The sequence below is a fragment of the Spermophilus citellus genome (assembly GCF_964194105.1).
Source record: "Spermophilus citellus genome assembly, chromosome: 1".
Taxonomy (NCBI): domain Eukaryota; kingdom Metazoa; phylum Chordata; class Mammalia; order Rodentia; family Sciuridae; genus Spermophilus; species Spermophilus citellus.
This window is the reverse complement of record NC_138182.1, coordinates 277,617,993-277,635,317: the sequence shown is the minus strand read 5'-3', so window position 1 is coordinate 277,635,317 and position 17,325 is coordinate 277,617,993.

The following is a 17,325-nucleotide window of genomic DNA, read 5'->3' as shown; positions in this document are numbered from 1 at the left end:
TCAATATGATCTTAGATAAAAGAATTTTCAACATTTCTTCAATCATTATAATAAAAAATAAAGCATAATGGTCTTCCAGATTGAGTTTCATACAATTAAGGTATTTAATGGAATATGCAGAGTTCTATGTTTAAATAATTACCTGCATCTGCCATTTAAAAAAGTGCACTTATTAGGGCTTTCATCTCTATTTTTTTTTATTTTAATGCTTTGCACATTTTAAATGTGTAAAACAAGAGTCTTTGATTTAAAGGCATGTTTTCATTCTAACAAATGGGAAACTTTTTTATTTAAGTAGCAATGCTGGCAATGTTTCTCAAACAAATGCAGTACTGAGGTATTTAATAATTAATGGGTAAATAAATAATATGTCAATATAAAAAAATATAATTTTTTTCTTCTGGACCATTAAGACTAAATAATTAACAAAATATTTCATACAGATTGTAACATGAAGTGTGGGCTTAAAATTCATTGGTAGCCTCAAAGAGCTTGATATTGAAGTATAAAATGTACACAAACTAGAAATCTTAATACATAAAATATGCTTGTTTTTACTTAGCTAGTAAAAAAAAAACACCAATCAATACCTCTTACACACCATGACACTTTTAAAAATGTATAATTTAATGGTTCATGCACAAGTGATTTTGATACTTTGAGTACACTGGGCTTCATTTTGGGAATAAAAGTGCTATTTTTCTTTGTTTCTTCACATCTCTGTAGTTTATTCTTGATGCTTTGCAGGTTCTGAAAAGCTGTGACTGATACACTCCTAGGATGGGTCACCAGAGGAGACTCATTTAACCTTCATAAGTTCTCAGACTATTTATTTTAAATGTTCCCTCCCCCGCCCCATAAGTTCTATTTGTGTTATAACAGACCCCTGGGCTCTCGTAACTCAGAACAGTTTACATTCCACTTTCAACTAAACCCCTTTACATTCCCCAAAATGCCAAATTTGAAACTATCACTATGCAATTCACTGTGGAACTTCAATTTATTTTCCAGAATGGAAACTAGGAATGGGCCTATTAATCTATCAAAATGGGAAGGCAAAGTTTAGTTAAAAGGTTTTCCTGGTACAGATTCAGTTTATTACTTATTATACATCTCTCCTTATCCTCCTATGTATATTTAAACACTTTATTCTGAATGCTAATAACAAGACTGAAACAAAATATACCACTTTGATTTGTTTTAACTAACTGCAGGAAGATGAAAAACACTTATAAACCATATTCAAAACTAAATAAATGAAATGGTATTGAGAAATAAGAGAAAATTGAAAGCATCACTGTCATATTTCTCATGTAGGTCCCTGTATATTTATCCTGCCATGAAATTTTGCACATGTGGGAAAGACCATCTAGCTTCCTTTAAAAGTCACTTAGGACAATATCTGTTTCATGTTAGAAGTCCGCTGGACAGAGCTGATGTTTCTCAGGTTAACTGTACTAGCCAAGCATTGCAATATGGAGAAGCTGCAATTACATTGCAGGAGAAAAAGCATTAATGCAACTTAATAAAAAACACTCTATTGTCACTGGTCACAAGTAATAATCCTAATCCATCCACATACTAATTTCCTTATTCCACCTGCCATCTCTCCAAACTTTACTACCTTACTTTTTTTTTCCTAATTCAATTCATTATTCCTAGTCTATTCTTGTTCTATTATATTATTCTCTACAACTTTTATGACTGCTTGCAATTTTACCTTTGCATGTAGCTCTTTATTTTGTGGCTATGGATGCCATGTAGCTTAAGCAGCTAGTAAACACTGGATATCAGGTCACTGAGGAGATAGCTTTTCTAGTCACAGTTGCTGCATTTTCAAGAGTCACATTGGGATTTACATTTCTTTAAAATAGGCACTGTCACGTTCTAAAGCCTTCATTTCCTGGGTTTAAGAAATAAGAGGTTCAACAAACTTTGCTAAGGATCTTTCTTAGCTAAATTGCTAGGAACTCAAGTTCTGGGTCTCTCCTTGACTACGTATAGCAGTTCACTGGTGATTTGGTAAAAAGTCTGCAAGATATGTGCAATTATTATCTTCTATAAAGTTTACACAAAAGATTGAGATTTCCAAATACAAATATCATGGTATCCTTCAAAGCATTGCATTCTTTGAATTTACAAAAGAACTTGAAGAATGATGACCAGTTATCTTCCAGAGATTTACCTAAAATGGGACTTTTCTTCTTATTTACTTAAAACCATTGGTATTTTCTTTAAATATGCTAAATTTGACTTTTTTCAGAAAATTATATCAATGTTTTGATGAAGATCATTTATAAGTGTATTCGTATGTTCATTATTTCACATGAATATTTCTCAGATCAAGATATATGGAAATTTGACCATCATGATACACACCTCGAATCCCAGCAGCTCAGGAGGCTGAGGCAGGAGGGTCATGAGTTCAAAGCCAGTCTCAGCAACTTAGCAAGGTCCTAAGTAGCTCAGTGGTTAAGCATACCTGGATTCATTTCCAAGTATATATATGTATGTGTATATATATATATATATATATATATATATATATATATATATATATAAATTTGATAATTTGATAGAAAGCATTTTTAAGATGTGATGGTTTTCACTTTATTTTGAATTATAAACAGAACAAAATAAAACATATTTATCATTATTTTTAAATAAATGGCAAGATGCTAAAATTAAACCAAATAACAATGTGACAATATGCAGAGTTGTAATTATTGAACAATTGAACTTGCTAGCAGAACGCTATTGAAGAAGCAGAAAAATATACAAATAATGAGACCATATAAAAATAATTTTGATGCAAAAATGACCCTAGGATCTGTGATAAGTATAAATGAATGTGGATTTTATAGGGAAAAAAAAAAACAAAAAAAAATTGAAGAGCCCTCATACATGGCTTTTTTCTTATCAATATATTGGCTTTATATGAGACAAGGGTTAAATTATTATTTTTTATTTTAAACATTCAGTTCAGTAGCTTTAAAGAATACAAAAAGATGAAAATTAAGGGGCCATCATTTCAAGTTATTCCTCTCCTTTGTAAAAACTATAAAAATTCCTAGTTATCCTAAGAAGCTCATAAAGTGAGATAAAAATTAGTGAGAAATTGTTTTAAGGAAAAAGTGAAAACTATTTTATATGAAATCCTTGGGTCTCATTGATGTGATTGTCCCTCCCTTATATTGAGGTCACAGTATTGGCAAAAGTCTATACCGTGTTTATCGAAAAGCTGAAGTTTTATGAAAACCTCAACATGCAATGAATAAATTTGTGCTTGGTAGAAGCTTATAAATACTTGAGTAAAAATATTTGCCAAAATTTTTCTTTACAGTAAAAATTAGAAGATACTGGATTTGTTTTTGTTTCTGTTGTGTTCAGTGATGTACAGAGCACTCATTTGTGCATTAATACATCAGGGATAAGACTGCAACTCAAGTCCCTGTTAGAAGAATACATGTATTTATGACTCAGCACAAAACAGAAGATATTTTATATAAATCAAATACTTAATTATTAATAATTTATATCCTGATCTTGATTCACATATAAAAAAATGGAAAGGTCTATAATTTCAATGTGCTATAAAATAAGTAAAAACAGAGAAAGTAGATAGTAACTTCATTTTATATACTTATAAAGACACTAGCTACCAAAAAGAATGTTCATATGTACACTTTAAAATGATGATTTTAAAAATCTTTTATTTTAATGTTGTTTTTAATGCCAATAACTACCATCTGTATAATTTCAAGTATATTTTAATGGCCTCAAATCTACTATACCTCCAAGTTAAATATTAGGATACTGAGAGATCTAACTACATGATTTTAGTATAACAAGCAGATTCAAGCTAGCAGTGTACAAAATCAACGTACAAAAATCCGTAGCTTTTCTGTCCACCAATAATGAATTCACAGAGAAAGTAATCAGGAAAGTAATCCAATTTTGCAACAGCAGCAGAAAATAAAGACCTGAGGAATAAAACTGAGAAAGTGAAAACCTACATAACAAAACTAGAAATGCAGAAAATATTAGATCAAACTCGACCCTGTCCCTTACCTGTGCAAAAATCAACTCAAAATAGATTAAGGAGCTTAAGGTTAGATCCCAAAGCCTGAAATTCCTGGAGGGAAGTATAACACATTGGCACAGGCAACAATCTCCTGAGTAGGGTCCCCAAAACACAGGGGACAAACATAGGGATTGACAAACGGGATTGCATCAAGTTAAAAAGCATCTACACAGCAAATAAAACCACCGATGGAGATGACAACCTCCAGAATGAGAGAAAATCTTCACCAGCTCTTCATCTGACCAAGGATTAATATCCAGAATTTTTAAAGAACTCAAAAATTAACAACAACAACAAATAATAATCCAATCTGGAAGAAGCAAATGATCTGAATAGATAATTCTCAAAATATTCAATAAGTATATGAAAAAAATGCTCAATCCCTTCAACTATCAAGGAAAACACAAATCCAGATTATGTTGAAATTCCATCTCACCCACAATAGAATGACTGTTACCAAAAACCAAAGGAACAAACCAATGCTTTAAAGGGTGTGGTCAAAAGGAGACCATTATATTCAGGGGATGGAAACGTAAATTAGGAAAGCCACTACAGTAAACATTATAAATGCTCCTAGAAAAGCTGAAACTTAGATCTATCATAAGATCCAGATATCCCACTTATGAACATTTATCTAACAGAATGGAAGTCAGCCTACAAAATGATACCTACATGCCCACGTTTATTATGGCACTATTCATAAGAGCCAAGCATGGAATCAATCTAGATGCCTGTAAACCAATGAATGGCTAAAGAAAATATGCCAAATTTGCACAGTGGAGTATTATTCAGCCATAAAAAGATTATATGCTGTCACATGGAAGAAAATAGATGGAAATTGTTAAGCTATATGAGCCAGAAACAGAAAGACAGTATTGCAAGCTTTCTTTCATATGTTGAAACTAAATCACAAAACTGAAACAACAACAACAAAAAAAAAAAAAACTGAAAGTAGAAGAAGAAGTATTAGGGATGGTGAAGGGAGCTGATAGGAGGGAGGAGAGAAAGAAGGGTGAAAGAGCATAGAAGAAGATTGGATGGAAGTGATCAAAGCGTGATGCACGCATGAATAAAATATCATAGTGAATCCCATTAATTTTCACAAGTAATATACATTCATAATTATAATAAAACTGGACATAAAAATGAAAATTCCAGGTACTATATCAGAAATATTTAAATACAAACCGTTTGAATTGCAAGCTTTTGACTTATTTAAGCATTTCTCAGAATACAATAAATGGTCAGCAAGTCTAGACATGCAGTATAATAGATCTCATGAAATTATCCCTCCAATATAACTGACACCTGGTAACCTTTGACCAACACCACCTCTCCAACCTGTCCCCTTGCAAAGCCCCTTGTAACCACTGTTCTCTGCTCTGCTTCTATGAGGTTATATATATATATATATATATATATATATATATATATATATATATATTTTAGATTCCACATGTGAACACAATAACGCAGCATTTTTCTTTCTGTGTGTAGTGTGTCACATTTAGAATATTGCCTTCCAGTTCATCCATGTTATCACAAGTTACAAGGGTTCTTTTTTGATGATTATTACTCCAGTGTGTGTGTATATATATATATATATATATATTCACTCATCTGTTGATGGGCATTCAGATTAAGTCTGTATATTGGCTTTTGTGAACATCTTGCTAATTCTTTATATATCATCAAATTCAAGAGAAAAATTAGATATTATTGACATAATTAAAATGTCTTAAAATACTTATATGATTATGAATAATTGAATTGTAGAATCAAATGTAGTAAAACCGTGCATCAGAAACCCATTCCCGAATTTCCTGATTTCCCCCATTTTAAAACAATTTGATATAATTTGAAAGATATTACTTTTTTCAGAATATTAAATATCATGCTTTAAGCTCTGTTTGATAATACAATTTGTGATTTTATTTTACTTTTATTCATTAAATTTCCATTCTCTCTTGTCTATGCCATTTCCTACCCACCCTCTCTTACCCTCCCTCTTACACTCCCTTCTCTCTCCTGTCCTGTTCCCCTTTCCATTCCCTAATGGTTCCTCTTCTACTTTCAGGTCATGTTTCTGTTGTGATTTTAGTTTCCACTTATGAGACAAGATATACAATAATTGTCTCCTGTGTCTGGCTGGTTTCACATAACATGATGGCATCATTTTATTTTTTTTTGCAGATTAGCAAGGAAATTCTCCATGGTTTTTATTCCATGTTACAATCATTTTTTTTTTGTTTGTTTGTTTTGTTTTTTGTTTTTATTCAAAAGCTCTGTGGTTTTTGAATCTTATGGAGGTTTTTACATCTATGTTACATTCCTTTTTTTATTCAAAGGCTCTGTTGTTTTCAGATTTCTATACTCACTTTCAATGTTTGAAGTTCTCCTCGACAACTCTTATTCTTGGTTTGAGAATCTTAACACCATATTATTTTTACAAGAGCCATTAGTGATTCACAGAAGTTGAGAAAGAGGAAACAGTGAAAATATTTGGGATATGGAGAGACTGAGTCAATTAGAAAATTTAATTTGATACCAGACAGTAGAGCTTTACCAGTCATCTTTCCCTGCTTATTGGAGGCACAAAGGAGACAGGCATTTGCATTTGAGTGAACGTTGGGTTATTTCTGGCAAGGTGGCAGAAGGACAGTGTGTGTCATAGATGTGAAGGTCAGTAGTGTTGTGTTTATGGAATTGAGAAGTGTCATCATCCAGAAGGGTTTTCAAACCACAACCCCTGAGCTGACAGCATCTGCACCATTTAAGAATTAAAAAAAAAAAACACACACACACACACATACACACACACACACTCTAAGGTCATAGCTGAGACATATTGAATCAGAGCTCTAGTGGCAAAGCCCAGCAAGCCCTCCATATTCTTCTGATGCATGCCAATGTGTTTCTGAGTGAATCAATTTGTAAACATAATAAGTAAAATTAAAAGAATGCAAATTTAGTCAAAATTTTGCCCAAAGAAATGAATACTTGTTAATATGGTATGCTGAAAAACAAAACAAAAAAAATGAATAGGAAATGAGGATATAAGTGATAGAAAGACAAGTTCTTGAACGGATTATATGTAACTGTCCATCTCTCCAAATGTTATCACAGGAGCAACAGAAGAGAAATTCAGTGGATTGGGAGCAAGTATCTTCAATAAATCTGGAGCAATTTGAACATGGAATGACAACAACTAAAAGAAAGTGTGTTAGTTCAAAGCAAGTGGTGTTCTTAAATAAGGGAGGGAAAATATTCTTAAGTGAAAAAAAAAAAGATCAGTGAATGAACAGATGTACTTCACTTCTAGGTGTCACGATCCGTTGGGTGAGATAGAGAAAACAACAACAAAAAACAACCACAATAAGACAGGTCCTTGGAGATAGGTGGATCAGCACAGTAGACACCCCGTCACTCCAGACAATGTGTGGAAGTGTTTTCTGTAGGGGAAGTTTTATTTTTAGAAACATAAACATAAACACTTGCCATTTGGAAGAAAGAGTCAGCTTATGCCAAGATCACGGGTCCTGAAAGTAGGAGTTTCTCTTTTCATGGAAATTGTATATGGACAGAAAACATCCAAACCATTAAATAAAACACTTACATATTCACATAGGCCATCCTACTACTTCACATAGGTTATCGCACAAGGTTCTATAATCACAGATTCCTTAATAATCAACTTCTCCACAAACCCCACCATTATTCTTGGTCTCTAATTATTTATCCCAGTGTCTTTTTATGCACATGAACTTTTCATTCACATTTCTCGCCAGTGCCTTGCATTGCAACAGGTTGTCATTTATCTATCTGTATTGTTTATTCTCCTGTAGAATATTTAACAAGTTCGTGGATTTCTTTTTTATTATTTTTATTATTTTTATTGATTGTTCAAAACATTACAGAGCTCATGATATATCATCTTTCATACATTAGACTCAATTGGGTTTTGAACTCCCATTTTTACCCCAAATACAGATTGCAGAATCACAACTGTTACATACTCACATTATTACATAATGGCATATTAGTGACTGTTGTATTCTGCTACCTTTCCTATCCCCTACTATCCCCCCTCCCCTCCCCTCCCCTCCCATCTTCCCTCTCTACCTCCTCTGCTGTTGTTCAATTCTCTCCCCTTTTTCCCCCCTCCCCCTTGCCCCTCACAACCTCTTATAATTTTGTGTATCATTGAAGGTCTCCTACCATTTCCATATGCTTTCCCTTCTCTCTCCCTTTCTCTCCCCCCATTCGTCTTTGTTTACTGTTAGTCTTTTCCTCATGCTCTTCCTTCCTGTTCTGTTCTTAGTTGCTCTCTTTATATCAAAGAAGACATTTGGCATTTGTTTTTTAGGGCTTGGCTAGCTTCACTTAGCATAATCTGCTCTAATGCCATCCATTTCCCTGCAAATTCTATGATTTTGTCATTTCTTAGTGCTGCATAATACTCCATTGTGTATAGATGCCACATTTTTTTTCATCCACTCATCTATTGAAGGGCATCTAGGTTGGTTCCACAGTCTAGCTATTGTGAATTGTGCCGCTATAATCATTGATGTGGCCGTATCCCTATAGTGTGCTCTTTTAAGGTCCTCAGGGAATAGTCCGAGAAGGGCGATAGCTGGGTCAAATGGTGGATCCATTCCCAGCTTTCCCAGGAATCTCCATACTGCTTTCCAAATTGGCCTCACCATTTTGCAGTCCCACCAGCAGTGTACAAGTGTACCCTTTTCCCCACATCCCCGCCAACACTTATTGTTGTTTGACTTCATAATGGCTGCCAATCTTACTGGAGTGAGATGGTATCTTAGGGTGGTTTTGATTTGCATTTCTCTGATTGCTAGAGATGGTGAGCATTTTTTCATGTACTTGTTAATTGATTGTATGTCCTCCTCTGAGAAGTGTCTGTTCAGGTCCTTGCAACTTGAAAAGAATATAATCAACATAGAAAAGATGCTTAAGTTCGTGGATTTCACCTTTCCTCCCACTGCATGATTAACTCTATGGGTAGTTTCTGACACATATTCAACAATCAGTTATTTTTGCTGGAAAAATAAATGAACACATTAATGACTCTGATGTTGTTGCTCTAGTAATACAGGTCTTCCATTAGACAGCATGGCATATTTATTTTTACATCAACAGCCACATTGATGCTGACAATTATGACAAATTTCTCAGCTGGTACGATATTTTAAAACATTCTCAGGGAGAAGAAACAATGTCACTTTCAGTAACTTTTCATCTCATCATATGATGCAACCATCTTTAACAATATCATACACACTTTTAAATATTTTAAATGCTTACATATTTATAGTCAAATCGTGTATTAACGTGACCTTTATTTTTATTAAATAATATGACACACATTTCCATGACAATTATAGGCCTGCTTCTTTCTATTCAACAGTTATGGAAATTACAGTGTATATTTTTGTCATCATCTAGCGACTAATACTGAGTACCAAACCCTTTTACTTCTAAAACCACACAGTAAACAATGGAAAACACAGGGTGGCCAAGCATGCTGTCTGTCTCCGCTGTCTCCAACCAATGAGAGTGAGATCAAGGTCAGTCTCCTCGACAAAATCATGCAAACAAGGCAAAAGTGAAAATATGCTCTACATTTGTATTAATGCTGTTATATGCTTAATTGTCTCATGCAAATGTGTTTTCCTCATTGACAGATCAGAACCGATAAGAAGGTATACAAGTTATCTTTAGGATAATATGGAACCATACCAAGCTTTGAGACCTCAAAAGTAAAAATATGAGTGGATTTTTCACTTTCCCATTGTGCCTTCATTTGTCAAATACAACAATAACAACAATCATAATAGTAATAATAAAAACAACAACAATAAACCAATTTTCAGTGGGTTAGACAATCCCTTTTTCTAGTTCAAACTAATAATTGAAGCATAATGCAAGAATTTTTGCATCAGACCTTTGGAAATAAATTTATCAGTCTTGATAAATTGAAGTCCATCTATTCAAAACAGAGTGTTTGCTAAACTTCTCTTCTTGAGAAAGAGGCTTTAGAGTTTGGTTATTGTTAATAGTTCCAGAATGTCATGACATATTTGAGATGGATGGCTTTCCCTATTCTGTACTTACTCCTGTTCTCCTGTGTAGGAGTGACCACCACAGTGCCAGCCTATCTAAGCTAACTTCCCCCAGAACTGGAGGTGGCCCTGTGATGATAAAATCATGAAACTTCTGCAATTTCACAGCCATCCTTCCTTGAAAGCAAGAAAGACTGTCCCCCAAATGCTTAGCAAACATTGTCTATGACCAGATTGGTGGCATGTGTTTATTCAAAACCAGCTATGGCAGGGAAAATGACTTTGCAGTTAGAACAATTGCTCACTCCTGAGAAACAAAGATTTTTCTCTGTGCACTAAACTCCTTGAGGCCCATACCTGAATATCAATAATTTTTTCATTGTTTTACTTCACAATTTTATCTTATATACTACCAGAATTTAACATCTGAGAATGAAGCTTATTTTGGTGTTTTTTTAAAAAATAATTAATTAATTAATTCCAATTAGGTATATATGAGAGCAGAATGCATTTTGATTCATTGTACACAATTGCAGGACAACTTTTCATTTCTCTGGTTGTACATGAAGTAGTGACATACCATATGTGCAGTCATACATGTACCTAAGGTATTGAAGTCTATCTCTTTCCACTATTTTTCCTGCCCCCATTCAACCTCCCATTTACCCAATCAAAGTTCCTCCTTTTTCCCCATGCCCCGACTCCATTATGGATCAGCATACACTTATCAGAGAGAACATTTCATTCAACCTTGAGTTTTTTTTAGGATTGGCTTACTTCACTTAGCATAATATTCTCCAACTCCATCAATTTACCTGCAAATGCCACAATTTTATTATCTTTTAATACTGTATAATATTCCATTGTGTATATATACACCATAGTTTCTTTTTCCATTCAAAATCTACTGAAGGGCATCTAGGTTGCTTCCACAGTTTAGCTATTGTGAATTGAGCTGCTGTAAACATTGATGTGGCTGCATTACTAGTATGCTGATTTTAAATCCTTTAGTTATAGACCAAGGAGTGGGATAGCTGGGTCAAATGGTAATCTCCATACTGCTTTCCAGATTGGTTGCACCAATTTGCAATCCCACCAGCAATGTATTAGTGTGCCTTTCCCCCCACATCCTATCAAACACTTATTGTAGTTTGCATCCTTGATAACTGCCATTCTGACTGTCATGAGATGGTTTAGGGCAAGCAAAACCCTAACAAATTCTAGTGTACAAATCTGAAAAAAAAAAAACAAATAAAAGGACCCCATTTTGGGGGGAACACAATTACATTTAAGAGTCATAGGAAATAAAAGTAGAGTTTTGATGCTTCCATTAATCATTTACACTGCCCAAAAAGCCATATAATATGCTTTTATTAAAATCTTCTATGAAGGAAATTAAATTTAAAAATAAATGAAATGATAAGAAAAATTGTGATGGGACAAAATTCACTAGAAAATTCACCTGGAGTGCAAAAGTTATCTTAAAATGTTGATAAACATATATGGACAATAAAATCCATGATAGTTCTAATTCATTTTTAAAGAAGATTCATGAATTGTGTGTGAATATGTGTGTGTGTGTGTGTGTGTGTGTGTGTGTGTGTGTGTGTGTATATATATATATATATATATATATATATATATATATTTCTTTTTTTTTCTTGAAAGAGGGACTGAACCTAGGGGTGCTTAATCACTGATCCACAGGGTCTTACTAGGTTGTTTATAGCCTCACCAAATTGTTGAGGCCGGCTTTGAACTTGCCATCCTCCTGCCTTAGCCTCCCAAGCTGCTGGAGTAGAGGCATGAGCCATCACGTCTAGTGAAATAAAGATTTTTTTTTAGCTACTCCTAGGGAGTGCAAGGATTGCCTATGCGTGTATGTGTGTGTGTGTGTGTGTGTGTGTGTGTGTGTATACACACACACACATATACACACATATTTGTATGTATTTGTATGACATACACACCTATATGCAATTTATATACACAAACAGTATATGCATATATTATATACATATATGTATATAAGTGTAGATATATGTACACACAACTGCAATTGAATTTTCAGTTTTGTTTCTGTTGTAAACCTTAAGATGAGATTGATGCATTTGGTTATAATAATTTCACATCATTGGAAATATTAAAGTGTGAAATAAATGGCAGGCATATGCTTCTCATTATTTGAAAGCATGTGCATATGTTGAACATAAGATGTCAGGGATGGTGGGAACATCACAGCAACTATCTTCATAATATACAATAAATCCTTAAGTTACCTAATTCTTCTTGGGAATATTGACTTCTTACTTAGTGACTAATTCATCACAAAACAAACCCAAATCCATAAGTGAGGCACAGTGGTACACGCCTGTTATTCCAGTGATTATGAAGGCTGAATTAGGAGGATCACAAGTTCAAATGCTGCCTTAGAAATTTAGTGAGGCCCTAAACAACTTAACAAGACACTGTCTCAAAATAAGGATAAGAAAGTAAAAACATCCTGGAATGTGGCTCAGTGGTTAAGAACGCTTGGGTTCATCTATTCCTCTCATGCTCCCTCTCCTTACCCCAGTATGAATCAGCCTCCTTATATCAAAGAAAACATTTGGCATTTGTTGTTTGGGGGGATTGGCTAACTTCACTTAGCATTATCTTCTCTAACTCCATCCATTTACCTGCAAATGCTATGATTTTATTCTCTTTTATTGCCAAGTAATATTCCACTGTGTATCTATGCCACATTTTTTTGTCCATCCATCTATTGAAGGGCATCTAGGTTGCTTCCACAGTTTAGTTATTGTGAATTGTGCTGTAATAAACATTGATGTGACTGTGTGCCTGTAGTACACCGTTTTTAAGTCCTTTGGGTATAGACCGAGGAGAGGGATAGCTGGGTCAAATGGTGGGTCCATTCCCAGTTTTCCAATGAATCTCCATACTGCATTCCATATTGGCTGGGGGGTATGAGGTTATTAATGATGGTAGAACGTGATGATCATTATTGTCCAAAATACATGTATGAAGACATGAATTAGTGTGAATATGCTTTGTATGTATACAACCAGAGATATGAAAAATTATGCTCTACATGTGTAATAAGAATTGTAATGCATTCTACTGTCATATATTTAAAAAAATGAACCCCTGGGTTCAGAACCACCAGTACCAAAAAAAAAAAAAAAAAAAACAGACAAACCCAGAAAAAAATCTATTAATTATTTTGACCTCCTTGTGGAATTTTAGTGTTAACTTAAAAATGGCTTCAGGGAAATGAACTAATGTTTAGATACTTTTTTAACTATAAAAGAAACAACAGAATACATCTTTAAATGTTGAAATCAGATTGCAAATAAAATATATAACTCTGGTAAAACTTGACTAGTTTACATTAAAACCTTTCAGTAGGAATTTGAAGCTTTTTGAGCCACCAAACCTCTTCTCTTGACTGTTGTTGAGGATTAGCATTTGTTTTGCTCTTATTTCCATTTTGTCTTCATTCATGGATTCAAGATGAGAGTAAATGGAACCCATTCCTTTGTTCTGCCATTTCTTATTCTTATACAAATTCTGAAGAGCATAGTGGAAGCTTCCATCAAATATTTCTCTGAGATCATATTCAAATACTAAATATGTGAGGTACTATGAAATTGTCTGCTTCCTGATGTAACAAATAGTAAGACCTCTTTGTATATATTAACAAGAAAAATTACTAGTTTTTGTTTGTCTTTTTTAATGAATGTCAGTTGATTATGTTAATTGGTTAATGAAAAATTATTCCTAATAAAAATTTATAATAGTTTATTCAAATACTTTTGTGGTTAGAAATTAAGTGCCCTTTAGGATAATTCTGAGACTGTAACAAACCACTTGGATGCTACCATATGAAGAGTTTCTGTATTCCTTGTGTTAGCTTCTCCTTGCTTTGACAAGAACACCTGATAAGTATGACATACAGGTGGAAAAGTTTATTATGGACTCGAGGTTTCAGAGGGCTCTGTCCATGGTAGCCAACTCTATTGCTTCAGGCCTGAGGTAGGCATCGCATCATGATGGAAGAGTGTGAGGGAGGAAAGCTGATTAGCTCCTATCATCTGGGAAGCAAGGAGAAGCAGAAATCCATTGAAATCATCAACCCATGGAATGGACTAGCCCATTGATGAAGTTACAACTCTCACAATCTGATCGTTGCCCTTCTGACCAGTGCCATGTTACATAATATGAGAGTTACCTATCCGGACCCTAATATTTCATATCCAAACCATAATATTCCTGAATGCTAGTTTCTGGTGAAAATGACCTGTGACCATCTTTTACATAGTCATGGCCCATGCCATGGATGTCTGTTATCAAAATGACCTTTGAAAAGTAATTACAGCCAAAGTCATTTTTATTATTTCTACTTCAAAATATTTTACATATAACAATGAAAATTAGTGTCTACTCCCAGCTCCACTAAATCACTGTGGTACATATGAAAAAAAAAAATGGCTCCAAAGGAGAAAAACAGCCAGTCAACCTTGCACTAATTTGGACCCCATTCCTTGAGTCACACAGAACCATCTGACTGAGTAAAACTCAGTCCTGACATGCATGGTCTGCTGTGCAGAGCCTGGTGGCAAGGAGAAGACAGGTGGCTGTCCTTCAACCCAACCCTGTCTTCTCTCCATGTCCCAGTGTTTCTGCAGATAAAGAGGGTCAATTCAACTGCAACCCCCTCCCCCCGCCGCCAATTTGCTTCTCTAATTTCAAGCAAGGGAAATCCCAAATATAGCAGGGCCAGTGACTGACTGGAAGATTAACCTGTGCTGGAGAATGTGGGAAAAAGTCTGTCATTTTGGATCTTTGAAAAGGTGGTGTTGCTAGATGTGATGCAAAGAGAGGGGAAAATGAAATTAACTTATGGTTATGGTTTGGGTGAAACTTGGATTTCTCAGCAGTTCACAAAATCCTCTTGTGGAATGGCATGCTAATGTGTGGTACAATTAGCTGCCACAAGTAAACTCAAATATCAGTAGAAGATCCAAGCTGCCTCAAAGTGACCTGTGGAAGCAGTGACATGCTTGACTCACCTGCAGAACGATTCTTGGTCAGAAAAGTGTGTTCTGGAGGCACAAGGATGATTTTAAAGAATAGAGCTTCGTGTTATAGTTCAAATGTTTTATACACAGAGAAATAAAGAACTGGTTAACTGCTTTACATTCTCCTATTATTTTCTTCATATTCTGCAGCAATTTCACGAACCTCTCACACTTGAAATTTATTTTTCTATATATCTGTACACAATCACCCCAATAATCGCCATACTTGTCTCCATTTTTTTTTCTTTTTTTTATGATAAAATTTCCCTAAAACTGTTCGGATATGTAGGTGGAATGTGGAAGAAAAAAATAAAATGTGTGACTAATCTATACACTATTAATGACATGGGGTGGTGGGGGTGGGGCAGCAGCCTTGGGAAATCTTTAAATTAATTATTTTTGCCACAAATAACTCAATGAGGGTTAGACATTTAAAGTAGTTTTACCTTTCATACCAACTATTAATATTCACTGTGGATAATTGAGTTTCAACACTGAGCTGATAGTCAAGTCATACCTCAGGTAGGTGACAGTGTAGTTGTTCTTTCCACTGTTACTTTTGACCTAAGCCAGAAAAATGAGTTATAGGAAGAAAAAATATAGGACCGAATGTGAGTAAACCATTCCCTGTATGAACCTGGACCCAGAAAAATTCTGTATTGCACATTTACTGTATAATGCAGAAGTTTTGCTGGTCATTATTCCTAAAGCTCAATAAGGTTATTTAAATTTCATAAGAAAATACACAAATTATTCATAACACATTAAATCCTAAGACCATCTTTCCAAAGGATATCAGCTGATTTATGGAACTTAAAAATGTAGAGTTTTACATACTTATTGGGGACTGGTCAATGAACCAAATCAAATTGTGTAATGAATTCAGTAATTTTAAGAGGGATTAATTAGGTTGGTAATTATTCATTATGAATTAAGAAATTGAAAAGTGATAAATTATTTTGTTAGTAGATAATGGTTGACAATTTGTTATAAATTCTCATAGCATTTATTATAATAACATTAATCATGCACAGCTGTTCCCTTAATGTATGAGAGTAATTCCATGGCAATTCATTCAAAACCACTATCCTTTGTTCATATGAGGGGAACCGACTGTGTAAAGATACATTATATAATAAGAAATATAAGATTAGCTTTTCATGTGCTCACAAATTATTTTTAAAATGATGAGACATATTGCTTGGTGAAGTCCCAGATAAATCTCTGAAATATTACAACGCTAATTTGAGCAGTATAACATCTAATTTACCTCATTATTGAACAATACATCTAAATTTTTTGTAGCATAAAAGATTTCATTGTGCATTGTGAATTCAAATGTAGTCCAACTCTGATAGAAAAAGAAAACTCATCCTAACTAAAATAATTCTGCAACTGCATTGCAAGGTTAATTGCACTTCTGGATTGGGCAGTAGGGTTTTTTTTCTCTTTATGAGTATCCATGCATTAGCACGTAGAGGAGGAAACTATTACTTTCTTCCCAAACATAGGACTTCTGGAAGGAGCCCCTCCGATTTTCACTATTTCATACTCAATCCCTCGCTGTCCCTTCATGATGCTCTTTAAACTTGGAAATGTGTGGGATATTTGATAAGGGCCCCACAGGTGAGGGAATTTGCTTCCTCAAACAGGTGGATCTAACTTATTTCAAGTTCAGGAAATGTGTTGCACTTCCAAACCTGCTGCCTCAGGGATGATGAATTAAGCACCACCAGAGAAGCCCTCCCCTGGCCTCCTTCCTGTGGTACTCAAACCTACTACAAGGACAGAGCCCATGAGAGCAACATGACAGGATGCTGTTTGCTCTTCCTATTTCTTCCTCTCATTGACCCCTCACCAAGACAGGGGTTTACGTTGGGGGGATTTCACTCCAGTTCCTTCTGTTCAGCTGAAAGGGCAGGATGGGAAAACATTTCCTGATACTTATTCCTTGACAATAACAAAAAAAAAAATGTAAAATATCTCATTGTCTGTTCTGATACTCTTTGTGGGTTCTTGTATACATATCTATTAAATCTAGCTGGTTTTAGCATTATCTTCTATTTCTGTGTTGATCTTC